The following is a 26,193-nucleotide window of genomic DNA, read 5'->3' as shown; positions in this document are numbered from 1 at the left end:
CTCGGATCCTAGGTGGAGTGGTGCCAGAATAGGAATGTGCATCCCATTTATCGCCCCTCCACAGTTAGGGAACCCAATTTGTGCAAAGCCATCCACTATTTCCTGCACATTACCCAGCGTCACGGTTTTTCTGAGTAGGATGCGATTAATGGCCTTGCAAACTTGTATCAACACGATTCCAGCGGTCGACTTTTCCACTCCAAACTGGTTTGCGACCGACCGGTAGCTGTCTGGAGTTGCCAGCTTCCAGATTGCAACAGCCACCCGCTTCTCCACTAGCAGGGCAGCTCTCAATCTTGTGTCCTTGCGCCGCAGGGTGGGGGCAAGCTCCTCACACAGTCCCATGAAAGTGGCTTTTCTCATCCGAAAGTTCTGCAGCCACTGCTAGTCATCCCAGACTTCCATGACGATGTGATCCCACCACTCGGTGCTTGTTTCCCGAGCCCAAAAGCGGCATTCCACGGTGCTGAGCATGTCCGTGAATGCCACAAGCGATTCCATGTCGTACGCGTTACACGGCTCGATAGCATCGTCTGACTCCTCACCCTCACTTTGGATCTTAAGGAATAGTTCGACAGCCAAACGTGACGTGCTGGCGAGACTCGTCAGCAAATGCCTCAGCAGTTCAGACTCCATTTCCCGCAGACAGATCGCGCTGCACAGAAACGGCTGAAAGATGGCACCAAAGGTGGACGGAAACAAAGGGATTTCTGGGATGCGAAGTGATGCATCACGGGGCACTGGGACAGGACCCAGAATCCCCCGCACCCACGCCCCCTTCCCACAACCCACGGCGCCAGAATGGGAAAAGGTGCTCTGTGGGATAGCTGCCCATAATGCACTGCTCCCAATAGCGCTGCAATTGCCGCAAATGTGGCCACGACAGTGCGCTGGCAGCTGTCAGTGTGAACAGACTGCAGCGCTTTCCCTACTCAGCTGCACGAAGTCAGGTTTAACTCACAGCGCTGTACATCTGCAAGTGTAGCCAAAGCCTTAGGAACAGTCACTTGCCGCTTCTTCTAGGAGAGAGACAATCTTCCAGATCTCCATTTTTCCCCTCCCATGGACTCTACAGCAGCCTCACTCTGTTTTCAAGTGAATAAACAAATCTTGTTAACCAGAGACTTCTTTCCTTTAGTCAAATATATAAAGAGTAAGGCATTGTTTTGGAATGCCAGTTACATTAAGTTCAGCTCCAGCAACACCTGCAGAATTTCGATTCTTCCAGTTTGACACTTAAGACTGATATTGATTAGTTGGCTCTGTCAAAAATTACTTACTAGCAACTCTCTTCAGCTCCTATGAAAATCCTACCTACCCATTCACATCAGAACTCACTCACACTCTCTGATAATCCTTCCCCTTCCCTTTGCCCCCACCCCCAACCACCACCTAGGTCTCTGTGCCTTTAGGCATAAGTTTCATCTTTCCTAATCCATTTCATACTTGAAAGGTGCATAGGGCTGATATTTACAGTCACACAAACAGGACCCACGTAAATAAATGGCCCTCAAAAAACGTGCTGAAAGTTTGCCTTTTCACAGCTTTACATTTCCCAGTCTCTCAGCTTAATTTGTTTGGAAGCCAAGTGCAAGCAAGAGAAGCTCTGTTTCCTGTCAGGAATTCTTGTCAAATCCTGGACAACATGAAGTCACTTGGGTGTCAGATTCAACCTTCTGAAAACTCTTTTTTAAATTCTGAAGCCACTGCTCCACCTAGCACAACACCTGGTAAAAGGCTGCCAATATGGGGTCTTATCTACTTGTGATGTGCAAACTGCTTTCTTTGCAATTCAAGTCTTTGCCAGGCCAGTGAATTAAAATTTATTTCCCTCCTCTCTTCACAAGGGGGGAGAAGGGGAGAAAAGTCAGTTAGGGAACAAAATTCAAGACTGCTAGTGCACAAAGGCTTAGAGCTGCAGAATTAGGGGAAGCTAAAGTGCCTACCACCTTCAAGTAGGATCTGCCCCCAAACTTTGCATCCCCTTAAACTGTGAAACTCGTTGAACAATCTTGCTATTCTTATAAAAGTTGTGCTCCTCAAGGCACAGACAGAAAATAGGAGTAGCTCAAGGGGCACTGGAACAGGCTATTGGAAAAGGAACTCACCTTATTCTTAGAATATTTATTGAAAACGCAGAAGAACAAACAAATGCACTTTAGTGCCAATATTAAAAGACGGGGTGTGGAACTAGATTCTGGACCACTCTAAGGCCTGGTCTACACTATGAGTTTACTTCGAATTTAGCAGCGTTAAATCGAATTAACCCTGCACCCGTCCACACAACGAAGCCATTTACTTCAACATAAAGGGCTCTTAAAATCAATTTCTGTACTCCTCCCCGACGAGTGGAGTAGGGCCGAAATCGACATTGCCATTTCAAATTAGGGTTAGTGTGGCCGCAATTCAACATCATTGGCCCCCGGGAGCTATCCCACAGTGCACCATTGTGACTGCTCTGGACAGCAATCTGAACTCAGATGCACTGGCCAGGTAGACAGGAAAAGCCCCGCGAATTTTTGAATTTCATTTCCTGTTTGCCCAGCGTGGAGAGCATAGGTGACCATGCAGAGCTCATCAGCACAGGTAACCATGCAGTCCGAGAATTGAAAAAGAGCACCAGTACCGGAGGTACTGGATCTGATCGCTATATGGGGAGAGGATTCCGTGCTAGCAGAACTACGTTCCAAAAGACGAAATGCCAAAACATTTGAAAAAAATCTCCAAGGGCATGATGGAGAGAGGCCACAATAGGGACTCACTACAGTGCCGTGTGAAAGTTAAGGAGCTCAGACAAGCCTATCAGAAAACCAAAGAAGCAAACGGAAGGTCCGGGTCAGAGCCGCAGACATGCCGCTTCTACGCTGAGCTGCATGCAATTCTGGGGGGGCCGCCACCACTACCCCACCTCTGACCGTGGATTCCGAGGAGGGGGTAATCTCAGCCATGCCTGAGGAGTCTGTGGACAGGGAAGATGAGGAGGAGGAGGAGGACGAGCTTGCGGAGAGCACACAGCATTCCCTTCTCCCCAACAGCCAGGATCTTGCCTGACTGAAGTACCCTCCCAACCCTCCCAAGGCATTATCCCAGACAATGAGGCCATGGAAGGGACCTCTGGTGAGTGTACCTTTGTAAATATAAAACATGGTTTAAAAGCAAGCTTTTTTAATGATTAATTTGCCCTGAGAACTTGGGATGCATTTGTGGCCAGTACAGCTACTGGAAAAGTCTGTTAACGTGTCTGGGGATGGAGCGGAAATCCTCCAGGGACATCTCCATGAAGCTCTCCTGGAGGTACTCCAAAAGCCTTTGCAGAAGGTTTCTGGGCAGTGCAGCCTTATTCCGTCCTCCATGGTAGGACACTTGACCACGCCATGCTAGTAGCAAGTAATCTGGTATCATTGCATGACAAAGCCTGGCAGCATATGGTCCCGGTGTTTGCTGGCATTCAAGCAACATCCGTTCTTTATCTCGCTGTGTTATCCTCAGGAGAGTGATATCGTTCATGGTAACCTGGTTGAAATACGGGAATTTAATTAAGGGGACAGGGGTGGCCATTTGCCTGTGGCTGAAAAGAAATCTTTCCCTGCAGTTAGCCAAGCAGTTGGGGGGTGGGGGGAAGCATTGGTGCTGAGCTTTTTGCGTTTGGCTATCAGGGAGCTTCCCTGATACCAGCCATGCGGTGGGGGGAGGGGTACAGCATTCATCCCACAGAATTGGATTTGGGGGGGAGGAGGTTAGTTTGGTTTCTGCTGCTGCACGTTAACAGGAAAACCGCAGCACTCAATGGGCTTTGCTTGGTACGGGTAAGGAGGGCGTTGCTTTAATGAAGGTTGCAGAAGCCAAAAGACAATGGCTTACCATGGCTGCAAGCCGAATTCTGTTGCCCGGCCCTGCGTCTGTGATCTCTAACACCAAAGCCACAGGCACTCAATACAAGATGCAAAATGCAATCTTGTATTGAAATCACATGTGATATGTAATGTGAATAGTGTTGTTCACCGTGAAAGAGTATAAGCATTGTTCTGTAAAATGTATCTTTTTAAATACTTCTCTCCCTTTTTTCCCTCCCTCCCGCAGCTGCAAATTTTTCAAGCCTCCCTCCTCCGTCCCGAAGACTATCTCAGATAAGGCGGCAAAAAAAAAAAACCGCACGTGAGAAGAAATGTTCTCGGAAATCATGCAATTGACCCGCGATGAAAGCGCTCATCTGAATGAGTGGAAGGACACGGTAGCAAAATACAGGAAAGATGCCAGTGAACGTGAGGACAGGAGGGACCAACGTGAGGACAGTAGGGATGAACGTGAAGAGAGGAGGGACGCTCGAGATGAGAGGTGGCGGCAGGAAGATCAGAGGAGGCAGGATGCAACGCTGGGGCTACTGCGGGATCAAACGGACATGCTCCGGTGTCTGGTGGAGCTTCAGGAACGGCAGCAGGATCACAGAGTGCCACTGCAGCCCCTGTATAACCGCCCTCCCCCTCACCATGTTCCAAAGCCTCCTCACCCAGATGCGTAAGAACGCGGGGGGAGGCTCCGTGCACCCGCCCACTTCACCCCAGTGGACAGCCCAAGCAAAAGGCTGTCATTATTTTGAACTTCTGAAGTGGCCTTTTCCTATCCTCCTCCCAAACCCCACCCGGGCTACCTTGTCAGTTCTCTCCCTATGTTTATAATAATCAATTAATAAAGAATACATGATTTTTAAACGATAGTGACTTCCTTTCAGAGTAGCAGCCGTGTTAGTCTGTATCCGCAAAAAGAACAGGAGTACTTGTGGCACCTTAGAGACTAACAAATTTATTCGAGCATAAGCTTTCGTGGACTACAGCCCACTTCTTCGGATGCATCCGAAGAAGTGGGCTGTAGTCCACGAAAGCTTATGCTCTAATAAATTTGTTAGTCTCTAAGGTGCCACAAGTACTCCTGTTCTTTTTATTTCCTTTGAAAGCAAGCTGTGATTTAAGGGGGGAGGGTGGTTTGCTTATAGGGAATGAGTCAATCAAGGGGGAGGGTTTTTAATCAAGGAGAAACAAACAGAACTTTCACACCGTAGCCTGGCCAGTCATGAAACTGGTTTTCAAAGCTTCTCTGATGCGCAGCGCACCCTGGTGTCTGGCTGTGCATAGTCAGCGGCCAGGCGATTTGCCTCAGCCTCCCACCCCGCCATAAAGTGGCTGAGGTTTGAGCGAGTCAGTAACGTGCGCCAGCGACCCTTTAAACATCCAAATGCACATTCTACCACAATTCTGCATTTGCTCAGCCTGTAGTTGAACAGCTCCTGACTACTGTCCAGGCTGCCTGCGTATGGCTTCATGAGCCATGGCATTAAGGGGTAGGCTGGGTCCCCAAGGATAACTATAGGCATTTCAACATCCCCAACGGTTATTTTCTGGTCGGGAAGTAAATCCCTTGCTGCAGCCATTTAAACAGATGTGTTCCTGAAAACGTGAGCGTCATGAACCCTTCCTGGCCATCCCACGTTGATGTTGGTGAAATGTCACTTGTGATCCACCAGTGCTTGCAGCACCATTGAAAAGTACCCCTTGCAGTTTAAGTACTGGCTGCCCTGGTGCTCCGGTGCCAAGATAGGGATATGGGTTCCATCTATCGCCCCACCAGTGAGGGAATCCCATTGCAACAAAGCCATCCACTATGACCTGCACATTTCCCAGAGTCACTACCTTTGGTAGCAGCAGCTCAGTGATTGCTTTGGCTACTTGCATCACAGCAGTCCCCACAGTAGATTTGCCCACTGCAAATTGATTCCCGACTGACCGATAGCTGTCTGGCATTGCAAGCTTCCACAGGGCTATCGCCACTCGCTTCTCAACTGTGAGGGCTGCTCTCATCTTGGTATTCTCGTGCTTCAGGGCAGGGGAAAGCAAGTCACAAAGTTCCATGAAAGTGCCCTTACGCATGCGAAAGTTTCGCAGCCACTGGGAATCGTCCCACACCTGCAACACTATGAGGTCCCACCAGTCTGTGCTTGTTTCCCAGGCCCAGAATCAGCGTTCCACGGCTATAACCTGCCCATTAATAGCATGATCTCCAAAGCACCAGGTCCCACGGTTTGAGAGAATTCTGTGTCCATGTTCTCATCACTCTCATCGCTGCGCTGCCGTAGCCGACTCCTCCTCGCCTGGTTTTTCAGGTCCTGGTTCAGCATAAACTGCATGATAATGCGCGAGGTGTTTACAATGTTCATGACTGCTGTCTTGAGCTGAGTGGGCTCCATGATTGCTGTGGTATGGCGTCTGCACTGTTCACCCAGGAAAAAAGGCGCAAAACGGTTGTCTGCTGTTGCTTTCCTGGAGGGAGGAGGAGGATGTACTCAGAACCACCCGCGACAATGTTTTTTGCCCCATCAGGCACTGGGATCTCAACCCAGAATTCCAATGGGCGGAGGAGACTGCGGGAACTATGGGATAGCTACCCACAGTGCAACGCTCCGGAAGTCGATGCTAGCCCCGGTACATGGACACACAGCGCCGAATTAATGTGCTTCGTGTGGCTGCATACACTCGACTTTATACAATCGGTTGCCAAAAATCAAATCCTGTAAATTCGGAGTAATCCCGTAGTGTAGACCTACCCTAAGAAATGAGTTTTCCCACACATTTGTTCGATCTTCCTGATCTCTCTGTTGTGCTCAGAAAGGAGCAGTCAGAACTAGCAACATAACAGAATGGGTTTAAAATTATCAGGAAGAGCTTGACAACGCTACATTATGTCATCACATCTGTTGTATCTTTATAGTGAAACAGTACAGCTTTTCATATGATGATGATGGAATGCCACTTGGAGGAAGCAGATGCTGGTAATGTTAGGGGAGGCCCTTATTGCAGTTATATTGTATCATATTGAGGACAAGCAGTGAAAGCCACGAAATTCCACAAGGGTTCTAACTATACAGTGAGGAAGAGACCACCATAATGGTGACTTGTCGGCATGGATGAAGTTGCTAAGTTTCACTGGCTGGCCCCCAGTGAAAACGGATTTATCAGCAATGATAAATTACAAAATTATTACAGTGGTAACAAAAAGATGATATGGGTGAAAAACAAAAGTGAATAAATTTAGGGAACACTGTACCTTTATATGGTGCTTTTCAGTCACCAAGCATTGTTTCTGCCCTGCAGAGCACTCAGTCTCATGCAGGCGAACAGTACAAGACATGGGAAACTACAGGGAGAAGATAGCCAGGGAGTTCTTCATAGGAGGGTTTCAAGTAAGAAGTAGATTTAATGAGCTATTTGAAGAAGCATGCTTGGTGGACTGAAAAATTGAGCATATTTCAAAGCACAAGAGAACACATTAAATGTGCAATTATTTATGTTAGTCTAGGTGAAAGAAATTTAAAAAAAATTATTCACCAATCAAGGGAGAAGGAAGTATTCAATTCAATAATACGATTGAAACAACAAGCTCTACATTCAAAATGCTCTCCAAGTGGTTTAAAGTAGCATACTCTGAAATTTATTAAGCTAAAGCACACAAAGACACTTTCATCATGCAGTAAGTGTGTCCACTGAGGGAGTTCGTGCAGAATACTTACTGCACTTTAAATCACACCCTAACGTACTCCACATTAACTCCTGTGTAGATAGTCCCTAAGCCTTTGTTGTCCCATTGCTGCTTCTGTTGGTTCAGCTCCACTGGTGGGAGCTCTCGCGTCAACAGGCACCAACAGCTACTGGGTATTTTAAGCCCAGTGTCTTTTAAATCTGCTCTGAACAGTTAGACAACATGGGATTTAAAATACTGGCAGGCCCCTCAGCCATGGTCTACACTAGTTTCCCCACTGTAGCTACCAATGGTGGAGCTGAACTGGTAGAAACAATGGTGGAAAATTTGGGGCAAAAAAGCCTTGTTTACACACCCTGCATTCAGCTGGCAATGCACTCATTAGACATGTTACTAGCATCAAGAACGTGCCTGGGGTGTCTTGGGAAAAGTGCCAAGAGTGCAGGGCGAGGCAGAGCAGCTCAGAATGAACCTATCTACCCCTGGGGACTGCTCGCCTCCCTCCTGCTTCTTCTGACCAGGAGATGGCTAATAGCGGAGGATTACTGAGTACCAATGTTTCAGTGTCTGAGGCCATCAGTCCTTGCTAGCTAACAGAAAGGGAATGGCAACTGATGTTCATTCATAATTAAGGAGTTATAATTACAGATAACTGCTGAAGATTTTAAAACAATAACTCTTCCAAAGCGGAGAGGCAAGTGCAACAAGTATGATTACATTACGCAATATCAAGATTGTGAAATTAAGGCATCGAGGCAGAAGAAATGAAGATGTTACTGCGAGAAAAGGGAAAGCAGAAGTTTGGCGCAATACCCCAGAAAGTTCATGGGTATGGTGGTGGTGTGTGTACGACAACGTGCACTTCTACATGCACCACTGCCTGGGGTGGTACTGCCGGTTCTGAACAATCAGAAGACAGATATTCAATATTCTTTGGTATATCATATCCAGGAGGGGTTAATTTCTCTCCCCCTGTCAAAAGAGGGATTCGATTGTTATTTGTACCGAGGTAGGTCCAGGAATCCCCCGTCATGGGCCAGGACAACATTACACCAGCAATGTACAAACATATCCATCACGTCAGTCCACAAAGCCGATCGCCATCACCAGAGGGGCCTGGGCTTCAGGCACAGCTAGCATTGGGCAGAAAACACCAAACTGTGACTATGTGTTTTGGGGGGGTGGGAAGAGAGATTCTCTGCATTACATATCCTGAAAACTAGTCTGATGGAGAAGCTGTGGTTCAGCAGACTAAACATGGAATTGCGAGACAGGAGTCCTGGGTTTTATTCCCGATTCTGCTGCTGACTCATGGGCTACATCTATACTATAATAAAACACCCGCGGCACTGAATCTCAGAGCCGAGGTCAACTGACTCAGGCTTGCAGGACTCACACTGAGGGCTATAAAATTGAAGTGTAGATGTTCAGGCTCGGGCTGGAGCCTGGGCTCTGAGACCCTACCCCTCACAAGGTCTCAGGAGCCTGGGCTCCTACCTGCGCCTGAACATCCACATGTCAATTTTACAGCCCCACAGCCAGAGCCAGCTGTCTCAGGCAAACCGCGGCCATGCCACAGGTCTTTTATCACAGTGTAGACACACACAACGTGCTCTTTGACAAGTCCCTCCAGAGTTGGGATTATCATCTAGGAGTCTTGACTCCCAGTCCCCTGTTTTAAGCACTAGGCTAATGATGCCTTGCAATCTCAGTAACTATATAGTACTCAAAGCATCCCATTCCTATTTGCTATAGCCTTCGGATCAGCCTACTGTTAACACAACCAACATGACCACCTCATCGTCTCATCCACCTTCATCTCAAGGACTGACAAACACTGCTGATCCCTACCCTCTCACTGCTCAGGAAGGACTAGAAAATGACACTATTTGAAAAGCACAAATCTCCCTCATCACTTCTGTCTCAGAGCTTGTTTAGACACAGTTATTACCTCAAAAACAGGAATCACTCTGGAGTGACCCTGTTACACTGGCAACACACTGAGGGTAGGTCTACACTGCAATTGGAGGTGTGATTGCAGTTCATAGACATACCTGTGCTAGCGCTAATCTAGCCAGCGTGGCTAAAAACAGCAATGCAACCATGGCAACCAGGCTTCAGCATGAGCTAGGAACACAAGTTCATACCAGGGTACCTTGGGACAGCCCACACTGCCACGACTTCACTGTTATTGGTACCCAAGCTAGCTAGATTACAACTAGCACAGGTATGTCACACCTTCAACTGCAGTGTAGACATACCCTAAGTGACAAGTATACATCTTACCTGACAGACAAGAAGATCTTGTCACTGGCCTGGGCAGCTCACTGTCTGATCCAGACAAATACAAGACACCAGACAATGGCAAACAAGCATAGTGCAAAGAGAAGGCTTTGCAAACAGTTTGTTTCTAAGGAATTTGAAGGCAACATTACAGTGCCAGATGTACTTGATCTCAGTCAGGATTCCAAGCAATAATCTCAGGGTACATCTACACTACAGGGGGGAGTCGATTTAAGATACGCAAATTCAGCTACGTGAATAGCGTAGCTGAATTCGACGTATCGCAGCCGACTTACCCCGTTGTGAGGACGGCGGCAAAATCGACTTCTGCGGCTTTCTGTCGGCGGCGCTTACTACCACCTCCGCTGGTGGAGTAAGAGCGCCGATTCGGGGATCGATTGTTGCGTCCCAACGGGACGCGATAAATCGATCCCCGAGAGGTCGATTTCTACCCTAGCCTCAGTCTTCCAGCCAATTATGCCAGTTTTAGGGTACTGTGCATTTATTGCTCCCAAAACCAGCACCATGTCTTTTCTCTCTCTCTCACACACACACACACCATGGAATACTGTCCCAATTCTGATCCTATAAGCCACTACTCTCCCTCATTCAAAGCCCTCCTTAAAACTCACTCCTACTTTCACAGTATCCATAAGAAGTGAATACTTGTTTTTGAAACAACCACCAAGATAAGTGCATGCTTAATGGATAACTACATGTTACCACACCAACCCCTCGCCACTCCCCCATCAAGTCAGTCCACAATTAGCCCCCAATCCTGCAGGCAGATCTGCTAATGCCGTTCCCTGCATCAACACAGAACCCCACTGAAGTCAATGGGATGCTTGGTAGTGGCAAAGTCCTTGCTGCATAGGAGACTATAGGACTGGTCCCTTATTTCTGGGCATTTCCTATTTGGCATACAAAGTACTCAACATACTTTTGGTCACTAAAAAGTGGAAGTTTGGTTTAAATAAAAAAAGCAGGAGAAAAAGTGATCCAACATGCCCCAATGCATCACATAATACAGTGTGAGCATACAGTATGCACAGGCAGCAGATTTCAGGCTCAATGCTCAGAGCAGACAGTATTAAGTTTTCAGTTATGTTTACATCAGCAACCACTGCTTCTTGAGGAATTTCACTGCTAAGGAAACCATACTGGCATGTAACCAACAAAGCTACAACAACCCTACCATTCTGTCAGCGACAATGTTCTTTACAAGAAGATCATGAGAGGAAGGACTTCTGTTTGGGGCCTTTTTTGGTACACTGGAGAAGAGTCAATGTCTCAAAGTTTCAGGAGCACTTTGTTTAAATGCTGTAAAGGATGTGGCAGGAGCCTTCTTCTGTGAAGGCCTTCAAGCTCCAAGCTAAGGTCAAGATAAAGGGCAAGAGAAATGATACCAGTAAACATTAAAAGAACTACACATTGCTCAGTAATTTAGCTGTGGGTTGTAGACCTAGCACACGGCCACTGAACTGCAGGCAGAACCATCCCTAGGGTATGGCAAATGGGGGGGGACCGCCCCGGGCCCTGCGCTTTGGGGAGCCCCGCACTTTGGGGAGCCCCGCGCTTCGTGAGGAGGCAGGTGGGGAAGTGAGGCAGGGGGAAGAGGAGGAGCCCCACTACCAACCTCCCGCTTCTCCCAGCACCTCCTGCCCGCCGGCGGGCCCAGCCAATCAGCGCCTCCCCTTCCCTCCCAGCACCTAGCGCCAATAAGCTGTTTTGCAGCACCTGGAGGTGCGGGGGGGGAGGGGAGAAGAGGGAGGAGTGAGGGCATAGCATGCTCGGGGGATGGGGCAGAACTAGGCAGGAGTGGGGCCTTGGGTGAAGGGGTGGAGTGGGAGTAGGCCAGGGCAGAGCATGCACACACACCCACCCACACACCCCACGGCCTGGCAGATCGAAACTCTGCACCTATGTCCCAGGCTCCGCACCCACCTAGGTACAGCCCTGACTGCAGGATACATTTTCTAAGAAAACAGTTGTTTGAGGCAGGAATCATGAGAAATGCATAGAAAAGCCATTTTAAAAGGGTCCCCCTCAGCATGTGCATTACTCTCATTACTACAGTTACTTAATACAAGACTGAACGTACCTTTGCCCCTTCTGCAAATCACTGGAAGCTGGGCACAATTTGAACAACAACAACAAAAATACTGTTTACTTTATGGATTTGCCTCCCTTCCCTTGTTTTTATCCTTACTGTTTCTCTACTTTATTTAGACACATTGTACACAAGAGTCTTCACTGCTCAAGGGGCAGATACAATTAAGGCTGATAACAAAAAAGCATATTAAAACCCTGTCCCATTCACTCCCCCACCAACACAACCCCCACAAAGGGAAAGTGCGTGGGAAATGACATCTGATAGATGGTGTAGTGAGCCCTGAAAGTGGATACACTTGATCTTAGTCACACTCAGTCCAGCTGAGTGACTGCTGGTGAAACTGACATGTTGATGGTTCTTCTATGTTAAGACTGGGGAGGAGAGTTTCTAGTTCATGCTGCTTTGAGTCAAGAACGGAATTTTCTTCTAAGGGGGTCTATTTACTGTCTCTGCTGACCTTCCATTGTGGCTTTATGGAATCCTGTGTAGGCTGGCTTGTTTCTTTTAAAAACCCTGAGTTTTCAGCACAATTAAAGCATGCAAGATTGACCACAACTGTTAAAACTAATCAATAGACAATACCAAGACTTTACTCAAAGCCAGAAGATATTTTGGAAGCAGGCAACTATGTCTGACCTTGTCCCACCCTAATATTTTGCAATAGCTAATCCCAGATCAGTATTTTAAAAAAGCCAACAAAACAAATCCCCAAACTTCTCTATGTCAGGATCAACGCACAGCCTTACAATATGTACACTTACCATATGTACACCAGTTCCCAAAGCCTTAACCCATACAAACTAACGGACACATTTTGGATGCAAAAGTGAAAGCATGTGCTAGTCAACACATTTCCTGCATGACACACCATCCAACTGAAAGATAGTCTGAAACACACCTTACTAACCTAATAATGACAATGCCCACAAGAGGAAGTAGGAGAGGCAGAGGATAAGCGAGTTAATTTCATCATACAGTTTAGTAGCGAGGATGACAGACATGTGGAGTATGCCTTGGTTCTTCATTAGATGAGGAACATTACTGTTACTGGAAACTGCTTAGCCTTCGTTAAGCTACAAAACAAGTCAAATATAACAAGGTCATAGTGTGGATCTGCCCACTGACACATGTTGCTGGGTTCACATTCCAGATCTTCACATGGGGTAAGTTAACAACTACAGAAGAAATGCCATATGGTTACTTGACATGAAGATTCTGCAGCTGATGAAAAGCAGCAAGTCTCCACTAATTTTTAAATAGTTTAACAAAATTGTCTAAATAAAGCTGTTGCTACCAATTAGTTCTTATTTTGCCTGCCCTGAAATAGAAGCAACCTGCCCTTTTCATACACAGAATAAATGCTTGTCTGGTTTCGATATCCCTGTGCCTCCCACAGTTAGCAGGACACTGGGGGATTAATTTCTCCTCTGTTGCCATCAGTAGGTCACCACTGTCACACAACTGTGATGAATGGGACCAATGACCCTTTCTCCGCCAACACCAATGGTCCCTGAACCTAAACATACAGACCTAAACAAGTGTGTTTTATTTCCTGTTTAACAAATTCTACAAGGAACACGACTATTACCTTGGGCATATTGGCTTTTCCTGCTGCAGTCTGCAATACTAAGTAGCAACATTTCCTCTTTGGGGGATTTAAATGCACTGACTTCTCAAGAAGTGTCCACTTACTGGTAGAGGGGAAGCAGTTTGGGGAAGTTACAGTTAAAGACTATTTGAGAATACACAGTCAGCAATTTGCCAATAGAAGAAAAAAACAAATATACAGACAGGTACAAAAAAGTTCCACCCATTTAAAGACAGGGATTAGCTGGATTGTTAAATCTTTGACAGCAGATTAATTAGCAGAAAGAGAACACCTGCAATGGAACAGTGTTCTGAATGCACTTTAAAATATGACACTACAAACTTTTAAAAAGTCAACCTAATGATTTTTGAAAGCAAGCTTCTCAACCTAAAAAAATTCACATGGACAAAGCCTGCAAGATAAAACGTACATCCTGTTTATTTTTCACCAGCCAAAAATCAAATAGAAGACATCCCTTTGTGTTGCAGGGCACAAGAGCGAGCAGCAGATCAAATTATTCCAATGCACCTTTCTTCCTGCAATATTAATAGGAAGTTGGGGACAGAGAGATTCAATAAGACAACAGGACAATTCAGCCAAAACTTTAATGTGGACAGTCTCTGCTTTGTTTACAAAAGCAATGATTTTAAAAGCTCTGAAGCAGTTTACATAGCAGAACAGCTGCAGAAACATCTCATCTGAATTCCTCTTACTCCTCCCTCCAGGATCTGGTCTACATGGACCCGTATTTCTCTAATAAAGTTCTGTAATTTTCAGAACTGCACAGCTGGAAAGCAGGTGGTGGGTTACTTTTCTCTGACGCATCAGATGTTGCCCGGTACAGAAGGCAGGATACTATCTTGATGGGCCAGTGAGGTATTCCAGTACAGCCAAGCCTATATACCCAAAGGAAGGGCCACCTCTGGAAAAGCCAGGCAATTGCCATGATAAAGATTAAGGCCTAACTAACAGCCTCATTGCCAGAGACCTCATGAAGCTTCATTTCGGGCAGGTTCCAACTAAACTGTCTCCTCCTGAGGAGACGTGAAAAAGAGATTTACACAATACAAATGACAGTGTTACGCACCCTTCTTTTACATAGAACAACTAAACATCAATGGACCAGGAAGCTGATTTTACATTTGGACTGGGTCACTATAAGGACAGCAAGTAAATATTGCTTTATTGGCTTAGCAGATTCTTAAATATAGTTGTGCTTCGAATATGCTCTATTTAATTCTGGTGTTTCTTCGGAGTTTCTTTGCCACTGAGTCCCACAGGTCCTTAATACAGCAGGAAAAAACTCCCTTCAGTTTAAGTTATATAGTCTTTTTATTTATCAGAAAAATAAAGCACAAGTTATGCTTTCCCCCCCCCCACACCAGGTAAGTGAAACTCCCGTTACTAAATTCAGTGTTAAAGGACCACGAGATATAATTAAGAACAAATGCTTTAAAAAGGTGTTTCAACTGCTCCAGCATCAATGGCCTTCATTTAAAAACTAACATCAGCTAGAAATCAAACATGGCTTCTGTCAGGAACAAAACCTTGAGTGCACTTCCCCTTTGTTGCCATCTTGATTCATGCAAGCCCAATAGCCTGGTTTTACAGAGCACCTGGTGATGCACATTTGAGTGGCTTAGGGCAAGATAGGCTGTTAAAGTCAAACTGAAAGGTATAAACTTCTCAAACTCGGGGTCTGATCCTGCACTTAATATCTGGGTGTAATACTTATTACTGCAAGCTGTCCCATAGAAGGCAATGGGCCTACTCACAGCAGTAAGTATTTGCTCGATCAGGCCTCAAGAATTTTCCCTAATTACTCCATGTATTTAAATCTGTTTTAAAGACAACTAATTGAAATGGCTCTGGCCCAGTGTTGTTCTGTGTTTTCCATTTGAGCTAAGACATTCACCTTTATTGTGGAAGAATGGGAACTTTTTCTTTTCTTCCACAGCTGGTAAATATTTATGGCATTTTGGTGCAAACCACTGTAATCTTCAGGAAGACAATTTTATCATGAAAAACTTAAGGATCAGAATACACTTCATTACTTATAAAACTGCTAAAAATAGCAATATAAATAAACCAGCATGGTTTAGTCCCAGACACGCGAAAGCGAAGTGCATCATGTATACTGAAAGACCTGCAACAGAAATAGTACACATATGCATACTTACAGAGCTTCAGAGATCCAAATTGTCCTTACTGCAGATTGAAATCAAGTCTGAATTGATTTGATCAAAGGCAAAACATATCAAGACTTAGGCCTGGGCTACACTAGTGGGGGGGGGGGGGGGGGGGCGGGTTCGAACTAAGATACGCAACTTCAGCTACACTATTCACGTAGCTGAAGTCTAAGTATCTTAGTTCAACTTACCTGGCCATCCTCATAGCAGCGAGTCGACTGCCACGGCTCCCCCGTCGACTCCGCTTACTCCTCCTGCTGAGGTGGAGTACAGGCGTCGATTTGGGGATCGATTTATCGTGTCCAGATGAGACGCGATAAATCGACCCAATACATCGAACACTACCTGGTGATCCGGCAGGTAGTATAGACGTACCCTTAGGGAGTCTGCCTCTGCTGCTGCACTGCGAGCTGGCAATACAGATCCTTTGAAACCTGCTTCCTCCCCCTCTTCCCTCCCCCCCTCCCCTTCCCAAAAAAACCCTTTGGTCCAAAAAAGACAAAAATCTGTTCATCTCCAGGGCCCATTGCAAGACTCTTCTATTTACCAAGGATTTTGGTGAGGGAAGGGCACAATATGGACTGTTATTTGTTGACAAAAGGAGTCTTGTTTGGGTCTGATTTGATCTCTGCTTGGTTAGTCTTTGGAGTACAAAGCTACTGGTTTTATTTTATGTTTAACTCGTGGCAAAGGCACTTAAGAGCCCAAGACAGGCTTCTTAAAAGTTACATCCACTGTAAATCAAAATAAAATAAATAAAATCCCATGCCAGAGACTAAGTTAAGTTGTATTCACTCCAAGCTGTCCTCACATACACCACCACAATGGAGGAAGGAACAGCCTACCAAACATGTTAAAAGCTTTAAAAAGCCTAAATTAAAAATTCATATTTTCTGAAAAACGATTAGGCTTGCAGAAACCCACAGGAAACTGAAGCTCTATATAGTATCCAAAGCTAGAGATGAAAGGTTTTTCACACACATCTATGGATTTTTACCTACAAACATTCTAGATACTATTGTGAATAAATAGGGGAAAACATTATAGCAGTATAGGTTGCTGGAAAACTGTAGTAAAATCCATTCTTCAAATGGTTAAATAGTTGTAACACCAGCTAATGAAAACTGGAGCAGCCAGAAACGCAAACACCACAGAACAGGCTTAGCATCAATATTTAGCATTACAAGCTGAAAAAACTGGGAGCATAGGCGGTCTGGGCCCATGTTTTCAAAGTCGCATTTTCTGCATTTGTTTTTATTCTCTGTACTATATTTCAAGGGCAATTTCATCTTTCTGGTTACAAGTGTACTGGGGGGTTTTGCAGACACAGAAGTAGATTGCATTCTCTTCTTTTCCCTAAAATATCCAAGGGAATACTTTTCTTCAGATCAATAGCAGGAAAGGTAAAACGCATCAAGACAGATAGATGTATTTGTGCCTTAACTAATCTGGACTTTATGCTTCCGTCACGGAAATTTTGTTTTTGAAATTGCATTGTTAATATTACTGCTACATTTTATTTTATTTTTAACTGTCCTCCTATTTGCTTCCAGGAGAATCCCAAAGTTAAAGCTACAAAGATTGGCTGGTACAAGGCTAAACAACCACCTGGAATGACTTGTCAATTTAAGACAACTGAAAACTCCAAAGGAAACCTTTTAATTAGCCAACAATGTCAGGTTTCAGAGTGGTAGCCGTGTTAGTCTGTATCAGCAAAAACAACGAGGAGTCCTTGTGGCACCTTAGAGACTAACAAATTTATTTGAGCATAAGCTTTTGTGGGCTAAAACCCACTTCATCAGATGCATGCAGTGGAAAATAGAGTAGGAAGATATATATACACACAGAGGAAATGAAAAAACGGGTGTTACCATACTAACTATAACAAGAGTAATCAGTTACGGTGGGCTATTGTCTGGTTTGGACAATGTACATGGCAGAGGGGCATTGCTGGCACATGATGGCATATATCACATTGGTAGAGGTACATTGGCCAAACCGGAAAAGAATAAATCAAACATCAAGAATTATAACATTCAAAAGCCAGTCGGAGAACATTTCAACCTCTCTGGTCACTTGATTACAGACCTCAAAATCGCAATACTCCAACAAAAAAACCTTCAAAAACAGACTCCAACGAGAAACTGCAGAATTGGAATTAATTTGCAAACTTGACACCATCAAATTAGGCTTGAATAAAGACTGGGAGTAGATGGGTCATTACACAAAGTAAAACCTATTTCCCAATGCTAATTTTTTCCCCTACTGTTACTCACATCTTCTTGTCAACTGATGGAAATGGGCCATCCTGATTATCACTACAAAAGTTTTTTTTCTCCTGCTGATAATAGCCCACCTTAACTGATTACTCTCGTTATAGTTAGTATGACAACACCCATTTTTTCATGTCCTCTGTGTATATACACACACACATCTTCCTACTGTATTTTCCACTGCATGCATCCGATTAAGTGGGTTTTAGCCCACGAAAGCTTATGCTCAAATAAATTTGTTCATCTCTAAGGTGCCACAAGTACTCCTCTTCCAACAATGTCAGTGACTGGACACCTTACTGGGCATAAAATCGCACTTACACTTCCTTATATAAATAAATTAATACAGGGGTGATTTGAGTTACTGTTACGGCCCAATTTCTTCTCACAATATCCCACCTCACAACGGTCTAATCTTTATACCCATATTTCCTGTTGGTATTTAATTGTTACAATATTAATGATCAACTCCAGTTTTTATTACTTGGATTAGCAGAATTCTTTTAAGTTATCCATATAAAATTGGGAGTGTTAAAGGGAAAACTGTGCATTTGTCATAGGAAAGGTGTTACATTTTTTAACTGTTAATTAAGCCCTATTCATGCAGAATGAATTAAAATGTAAAAGCATAAAAGATGTAAATTGATGGAGGAGCCAAAGGCCTTACTGTCATTCTTGGGGTTTGCCATAAACTGAATCCCAACCTGCATCAAAACTGCCCCAAAACAGTGTGACAGAATCTGACACTCCTGCGCTAGCTGTGACGAACAAACCCTTAGTCACAGGTACTCCGATAAGATTACCACAGTAATTTTGCATTAATTAATTAAATCATTATCTTATCATGCAACTGAGAGTTTAAAGATGCTAGCAATAAGAAGGATGGCACACTGGAGGTACTTACTGTACCAAAAACCTTCTGGGAAAATATTTACACCCCCAAGCAGAAAACACAATAGATAAGTGAAGAGCAAAACTATGTTTAAGGTTATTTACACTCAAGATAAATCATTACTGACATGAGCCTACCCAGTCATTAAGTCACTCAGTCAGAGCTTGATGAGCAAGGTCTCAACTCTCCTTGTTTGTATAGGAGAGATCTATCTGTTGCCTTTGCTGAAGGCAGAGTATCTGGCAACCATCAAGTAAAAATGACCGGGCACAAAGTTCTGGAAAAATGCTTCCAGGAGAAACAGATGGTACAGGGAATATCCTCTCTACAGCAGCAAATGGATTGATGACCTTGTCCAACAGCACCACTGACTCATTTCAGTGTCTACTGAAACCCTCTTCCAGGCCTTCATCTTCTTTTATCTGACTATTGCAAGTCTCTGGTCTCCCCTGGAGCCCTGATCTACAGAATATGGTTGCCAGTCCCTCTCCATATCACCCCAATCGTAGAACAACTTCACTGGCTTCCCATTCTTTTTAGGATTCGGTTGAAAAATTCCCTTGTTTGAATATACTGTCTCAGGGCCTCGCTCCATTCTGTTTCATTGCTCCCTTCCCCTCCTGTGTCCCTTTATTCTTTTAGCGATGGATTCCTCTCCTTGGTAGCAGAGCCGTCTTCTCTGCACCCCCTGCATCCGCCTCTGCCTCCCTGAGACTCAATCACGTGCCTTTTCAGAGTTCAACTGCAAACCCACCCTCTTGCTTTGTTTAACTCCAAGGTATTTTTGCATTCCAAAACAGATATGCTAGAAAATAAAGATGTATTATATTAGCCATCCACTGCTATACTTAATGAGCCATAATTGCTGGAAATTAGCCATTCTAGAAACAACTACTATGTATAAAAAACCAGTGCATCCTTGTAACAGGAGATGCTTGGATCTTCTTCATAAAATATTATATAAACTACAGGGCTTACTTTCAACTATAGATTTTTTAAAATGGTCTTTTTATAGTAATTTGAAATACTAGAGACAGCTCATGACAATTTTTAGGGGGGTTTAAGGCAGTATTGACAGCATTAATTAAAGATGCGACACTCTGCCAAGAGAGATCAATTAGAGAAATAAAATCCCAATTGGAAGCCTGCAATTTAGCTAAAATCCTGGAAAAAGCAGAATGTGGAAGATGGGCATGGGTTTATGCTGCCTTCAGATTGAGCAAGGCACTTAACAGGCTCCTAATTATTACAGGAATAATTTTATACAGCCCTGTGCTGCATCTTACACAACAGGGCCCTGATCCACAATTAGGTACTACCACAGCACAAATAATAAACTGTATTCCATTCAGAATTATGTTCAGGGGAATCAGACTCAGACACACTTAGCCAATATGGTGCAGCACATTTGTAGTGCAGCTTTTCTCAATGACAAACCCACCTCGGCCTGCCCACAACTACAACCCTGCACGATGTTTTGTATCAGTGCCTTCTGGGAAAACCTCCGCAGATGTTCTATCCCACCTCAGCTGCCTCTGCAAGGGCAGAGAAGAGAGTATTTTCACATGACAGCTGGAGGTAGGATGTTTGGTGGTTACATCTTCATGGCACAACCAGTGTGGAACCTGGTTCTAACCTAATAATTATAGTGCCGTGCAGAGAGCTGCAATTCATGCTAACAGCATTGTGCACAGATACAGACCACGTGTGCAGCTGTCCATATTACAAATATAGTTAGAAACTAGCACAGATGGGCCTAAAGTGGAAATTTAATCTACAAGTTATAGTTTCTCACTACAGGAGCCATAGTACAAGGTCCCACCAGTTTATATTAATTTTTGCCTAGTGACTGCATGGTAATGCTATACCATGGTTAATGCAAGATTCAAGCTTGCAGAGTATACAGGATTTAAACATGTTTTAAGCATATTCCCAAATACTGCAGAAATCAACAAACAGCTTTAGTACAATTCATACTGTCTGGTTCCTTTTTCTGGTGCGGAAATGACAATTCTACCGGAGGACATACCGGAGGACAAGCAGGCTGCAACGGAGTCTTCCAACAAAGCAGCATTTGTTGTATGAACTGGGATTACATTTACGCAAACACAAAGGTTTTTCCCTAATATACTACTACAAGAGCAAAGTTACACAAAGTGTCCAAGCCAAGTGACGCTGGACTCCATTTCAAAGGTCAAACTACTAGCAGCTTCCCACAGAAATCTCACTTCTGCTCAATGCAGAGAGCAAGCAATGACATGCATTTAATAACCATGCAAACATTGTTCTGCAGGGTTAGAGAAATCCTTGGAAGTTTCATGCACATCGCTCGCAGCATTCTGCATAAATGGCAGCTTTAATAAATAAATAAAATAAAAAATACAGAGGACACCTGAGAATTCCCTCTGCATAACATAGACCCTGGTGCTTTATATTACCTGTTTCCTCATTTTTTTTCTCTCATGGTGTCCCTGTTAGTAAGCAGCAGCAGAGAATTACTAGCTATATCTCCTCTGCTCCCCAAATCACTCCACCAGAACTTGAGGAGTAGCCCTCCTTAGCAATGGGAAAATCATTCACTCCCCAATCTACTTCTGGCCCCAGCGTGTGCTAGACAGAGATCACTACTGCATTGTGTAGTTTTATCTGTTTGCTTAATATCTTGTTGGCAGAGCACCTTTGTTCACCTTGTACAAAACTGTTTCTTCTGTTAACAAAATGCTGCAAAATACCACCTGCCTTATCTGTAATAAAGCAGCTTGCTTACTTACATAAGGCTCATTATTTTAACTTATTTATTAAGGTATTCCCATAACTCTCCCACCAACATGTTACACATACATGAAGGAAACAAAACAATGCACCCCACCCCATTTATACCCTACAAGAAAAAGAAGGTGTCACCGGGATTTAACAGTCTAATAAGGTTAATGCTTAGCAATAATCTGGCACTTTCATCCACAGATTTTAGAGCACTTTAGAAAGCTGGGCAATGTTATTCACCTTTTTCATCATTTATCCCTTTTGTAAAGGAAAATCATGCCTCACCAATCTACTAGAATTCTTTGAGGGGGGTCAACAAGCACGTGGACAAGGGGGATCCAGTGGATATAGTGTACTTAGATTTTCAGAAAGCCTTTGACAAGGTCCCTCACCAAAGAGTCTTAAGTAAAGTAAGCTGTCATGAGATAAGAGGGATGGTCCTCTCATGGATTGGTAACTGGTTAAAAGGAAACAAAGGGTAGGAATAAATGGTCAGTTCTCAGAATGGAGAAAGGTAAATAGTGGTGATCTCCAGGGACCAGTACTGTTCAACATATTCATAAATGTTCTGGAAAAAGGGGTAAACAGTGACGTGGCAGAATTTGCAGATGATACAAAACTACTCAAGATAGTTAAGTCCAAAGCAGATTGCAAAGAGCTACAAAGGGATCTCACAAAACTGGGTGACTGGGTAACAAAATGGCAGATGAAATTCAATGTTGATAAATACAAAGTAATGCACATTGGAAAACATAGTCCCAACTATACATGTAAAATGATGGGGTCTAAAGTAGCTGTTACCACTCATGAGAGAGACCTTGGTGTCATTGTGGATTGTTCTCTGAAAACCTCCACTCAATGTACAGCAGCAGTCAAAAAAGCAAACAGAATGTTGGGAATCGTTAAGGGATAGGTAAGACAGAAAATATGTTGCCCCAATATAAATCCATAGTACGTCCACATCTTTAATACTCCGTGCAGATGTGGTTGCCCCATCTCAAAAAAGATGTATTGGAATTGGAAAAAGTTCAGAAAAGGGCTACAAAAATGATTAGGGGTATCGAACAGCTTCCGTATAGGAGAGATTAATAAAATTGGGACTTTTCATCTTGGAAAGAAGACAACTAAGGGGAGATATGATAGAGATCCATAAAATCATGACTGGTATGGAGAAAGTAAATAAGGAAGTGTTATTTACTCCTTCTCATAACACAAGAACTAAGGGTCACCAAATGAAATTAATAGGCAGCAAGTTTAAAACAAAGAAAAGGAAGTATTTCTTCACACCGCACACAACCAACCTGTGGAACTCTTTGCCAGAGGACATTGTGAAGGCCAAGACAATAACAAGGTTTAAAAAAGATCTAAATAAATTCATGCAGGATAGGTCCATCAATGGCTATTAGCCACGACGATGGGCAGGGATGGTGTCCCTAGCCTCTGTTTGCCAAAGCTGAGAATGGGTGAAAGGGGGTGGATCACTTGATGATTACCTGTTCTGTTCATTCCCTCTGGGGCAGCCGGCATTGGCCACTGTCAGAAGACAGGACACTGAGCTAGATGGACCTTTGGTCTGACCCGGTATGGCCGTTCTTATACTATACACCACTGAACTCGGACAATGAAAGTCAGTGAAGCCAACTTCACTTTTCCATTTTTAGTTAGTTTCATTTTCCAATTCTTAGTGCTGCAATGGTGAGTTAGACACTATAGATAATTTATTTTAAAACCATTTTCCATTGGAATTAAGTAAATCATTAAGCATTTTCATTAGTCTTAGATTTTGTAAATGTTTGTAAAGTACCTTAATTTGAGAGCCAGTTTCAGTTGATGATTTCTGTGTATATAAACATAATAGATGTATTTAACCACAGAAAGGAAGCAGGGGACTGGGAGACACTACTCCAGAGTTCAGTGAAGAGAGTGGTTTTGTGCACCTTCCCACAGACTTAATGAACAGCTTTCCTGGTGTTTTATTTTTGACTTAGGAGTTTAGTACTGGAGAAAGTGCCCAACTAAGAGCCCTGGAAGATGAAAATAACAAGGAGTCTGGTGGCACCTTAAAGACTAACAGATTTATTTGGGCATAAGCTTTTATGGGTAAAAACATCACTGCATCTGAAGAAGTGAGGTTTTTACCCACAAAAGCTTATGCCCAAATAAATCTGTTAGTCTTTAAGGTGCCACCAGACTCCTTGTTGTTTTTGTAGATACAGGCTACCCCCTGATACTGGAAGATGAAGATACTGAAAACTGAGCCCAAGATCTGACCATTCAAACACAGCAGCAGCAGCCAAGGCCTGTAGATTTAATCTAGACTGACACATAAAAGTGTGCAATAATTTCCATACGACTGCCTTCGTCTTCTTTATATACAGGGCCAGGAAAGCCCCCGGGGCTGTGCTAGGACCTACAGCGGGCACAGGTTTCCTTTGGGCTCGTAAGGTCTCTTAACAAAGGCTTTACACAACTAGCCAGTTGCCCTAGCCTAGCTGCCTTTTTCCTTTTCTCCATGCACAGACAAGGTAAAATGACTTTGAATATGCACCCGGCACACAGGTGGAAAGTGAGATCACAGGGAATCTAACACAGCCTCTCCTTCATGACCACGGTGACTCCCTGGAACATTCAGCATACCAAGAGCCCCTATCATGCCTGCTTATTTAACAGTATATAGCACTGGGCATGTTCAAAGTACATTCAAACATTAACTGGCTAAGTGAGTCATGAGGAGTGATGCTGCCTAGGATTGCTTGGGGCAGGATGTATTGAGGGAGCAAAGACCCACCTTGAACCTGGAATCCCTATGCAACTCTTGAAACACTACTGATTCACTTGTATGACGAGCTCTTGGGGACTTACTCTGGGAACAGCTGTCACATTTCACCCAGAGGTGGCTTAGGCAATTCCCGTGTGCAATTAGCACAGCACTTTCAGAGCCTTCGAGAGGAGCAGTGCTACATAAACAGAAGCTGATCATTGCAGGCCCCAACTCCTGGTAGAGCAGCTGTGATGGGCAGGTTGCTGCACTGACGCTAAGGTCTAGTCCTGGGAGACAAAACTTCCTCCTTTCCAGAAAAGGAATGTGTCTCAGCTTCCCTGCCCCATTCTATCCTCATAGCACCTTGGTCTTCTATATATATAGCGCCTGCAAGCAAAGCATTCCGAGGCACTTTACAAACTCAAACATGCATGTTAGCATTATCCACATTTTACAGATGGAGAAGCTGACTGACAGGGAAAATGACTTGCCCAAGGCCACACACTGCAAATCAGTGGCAGAACGAGGAACCTCAGTTCTCATGACTCTTGTTTAGCTGAGAGAGAATCCCTCCTCTACATTACTGCCTCTTCCCATTCTTCCATCCCTAGAACATATATCCAGCCTGTTCTAAAGCTACTTGCTCCTTCCCCAGTTTAAATCTCCAACGCTCTCCTTTTCCCTCTCTGCTCCATAGCTCTTCCTCCGTTCCTAGAAGAATCTGTATACCAACACTGTACAGTGTGTCCATCTCTCACACAATTCTATCTTTCAGCATAAAGCCTTCTGTGACGCTCCCCCTCAGAGGATGCAATATGAAAATGAACGATTGTTCCTGGTAGAAGAGTGAGTGCCACGCTCTGCTGTGTCCATTTCTCAGATGTGAACAAAGAGCTACCTTTGCTACAGGCTCAACACAGACCAGAGGGAGCCTGTAGAAAAAAGCTCCAAAAGACCTGCCAGAGCATGAACGCTGATACAGAACTGGCTGCTCCGCCCAGGTGTAATACAAGAAGTTTCCTTCTCAGTCCAGGCTGCCCACACCTCTATTTTCATGAGCTATCAGCACCATCACCATTAGACTATGGTATCAAAAGACTGAGCAGGATTACATTGCACAAGAATTACTGCAGGTAAGTGTGCACACAAGAGAAATCTCTACAGTTCATTCCTGCTAGAAGATCACACTTGGCAGGCCATGCACAAAGCCCAGCAGACAGAACAAAACCATACTGCACAGCAATTTAGGGGGCACAGAGGACAGGGGTGCTTGGACAAGGACAGAGTAACATCCAAGCTGACTAGGCAGGGCCTCAATGCCCTATTTAATGGGAACTGTGACTGCTCAGCACATCTGAAAAATCTGTTTTTAAGGTCTCATTTGAAAAGTACCCACACTCAAATTTCTTAGAACTCAGCTTATCCATCTTGAAATAGTAAAGGGACAGATACACTCTGACAGCAATCATGACGTTTCAAATCTGATACATTAGGGCATCAAATCAGACTTTAGGTGAGACCAAAAACGTAGGAACTCATTACTTGCACCCTCCATATTTTGTCCAAGTACTCATAAAAATCACACACACAGCCACATATATAAGTGCACAGGGACTTAAGTGAAAGATCTTTTGATACCCAAGCCTCAGAGCACAATTATATTTTCATGTTTCTTCTGTGGTCTGTTTCCCCACTATCAGCATTTTAAACCAGTATTAACTCTGAAAGTTTATATTAATCTGACCTAGAAGAAAGTACCAGCAATTAACTCATTGATCATGTTCTACCACTGACTTCTCTTTCT

General features: G+C 44.2%; 1 protein-coding gene and 1 long non-coding RNA gene across 4 annotated transcripts in view; both read right to left on the bottom strand.

Annotated features, from left to right (window-relative positions):
• The window catches only part of DIP2B (disco interacting protein 2 homolog B), a 134,748-nt gene that overhangs the window by 88,201 nt on the left and 20,354 nt on the right, over positions 1-26,193 (bottom strand). The window lies entirely within an intron of this gene.
• LOC135977046 (uncharacterized) lies at positions 16,363-23,699 on the bottom strand. Its single transcript, XR_010594367.1, has 2 exons — positions 17,356-23,699; positions 16,363-17,308 (listed from the first exon to the last, which is right to left on the bottom strand). It is a non-coding gene; the product is annotated as an uncharacterized LOC135977046 (long non-coding RNA).

The sequence above is a fragment of the Chrysemys picta genome, chromosome 22 (assembly GCF_011386835.1).
Source record: "Chrysemys picta bellii isolate R12L10 chromosome 22, ASM1138683v2, whole genome shotgun sequence".
NCBI classification, from domain to species: Eukaryota; Metazoa; Chordata; order Testudines; family Emydidae; genus Chrysemys; species Chrysemys picta.
The sequence above is the reverse complement of the archived record's forward strand: the minus strand, read 5'-3'. Positions and strand labels throughout refer to the sequence as shown.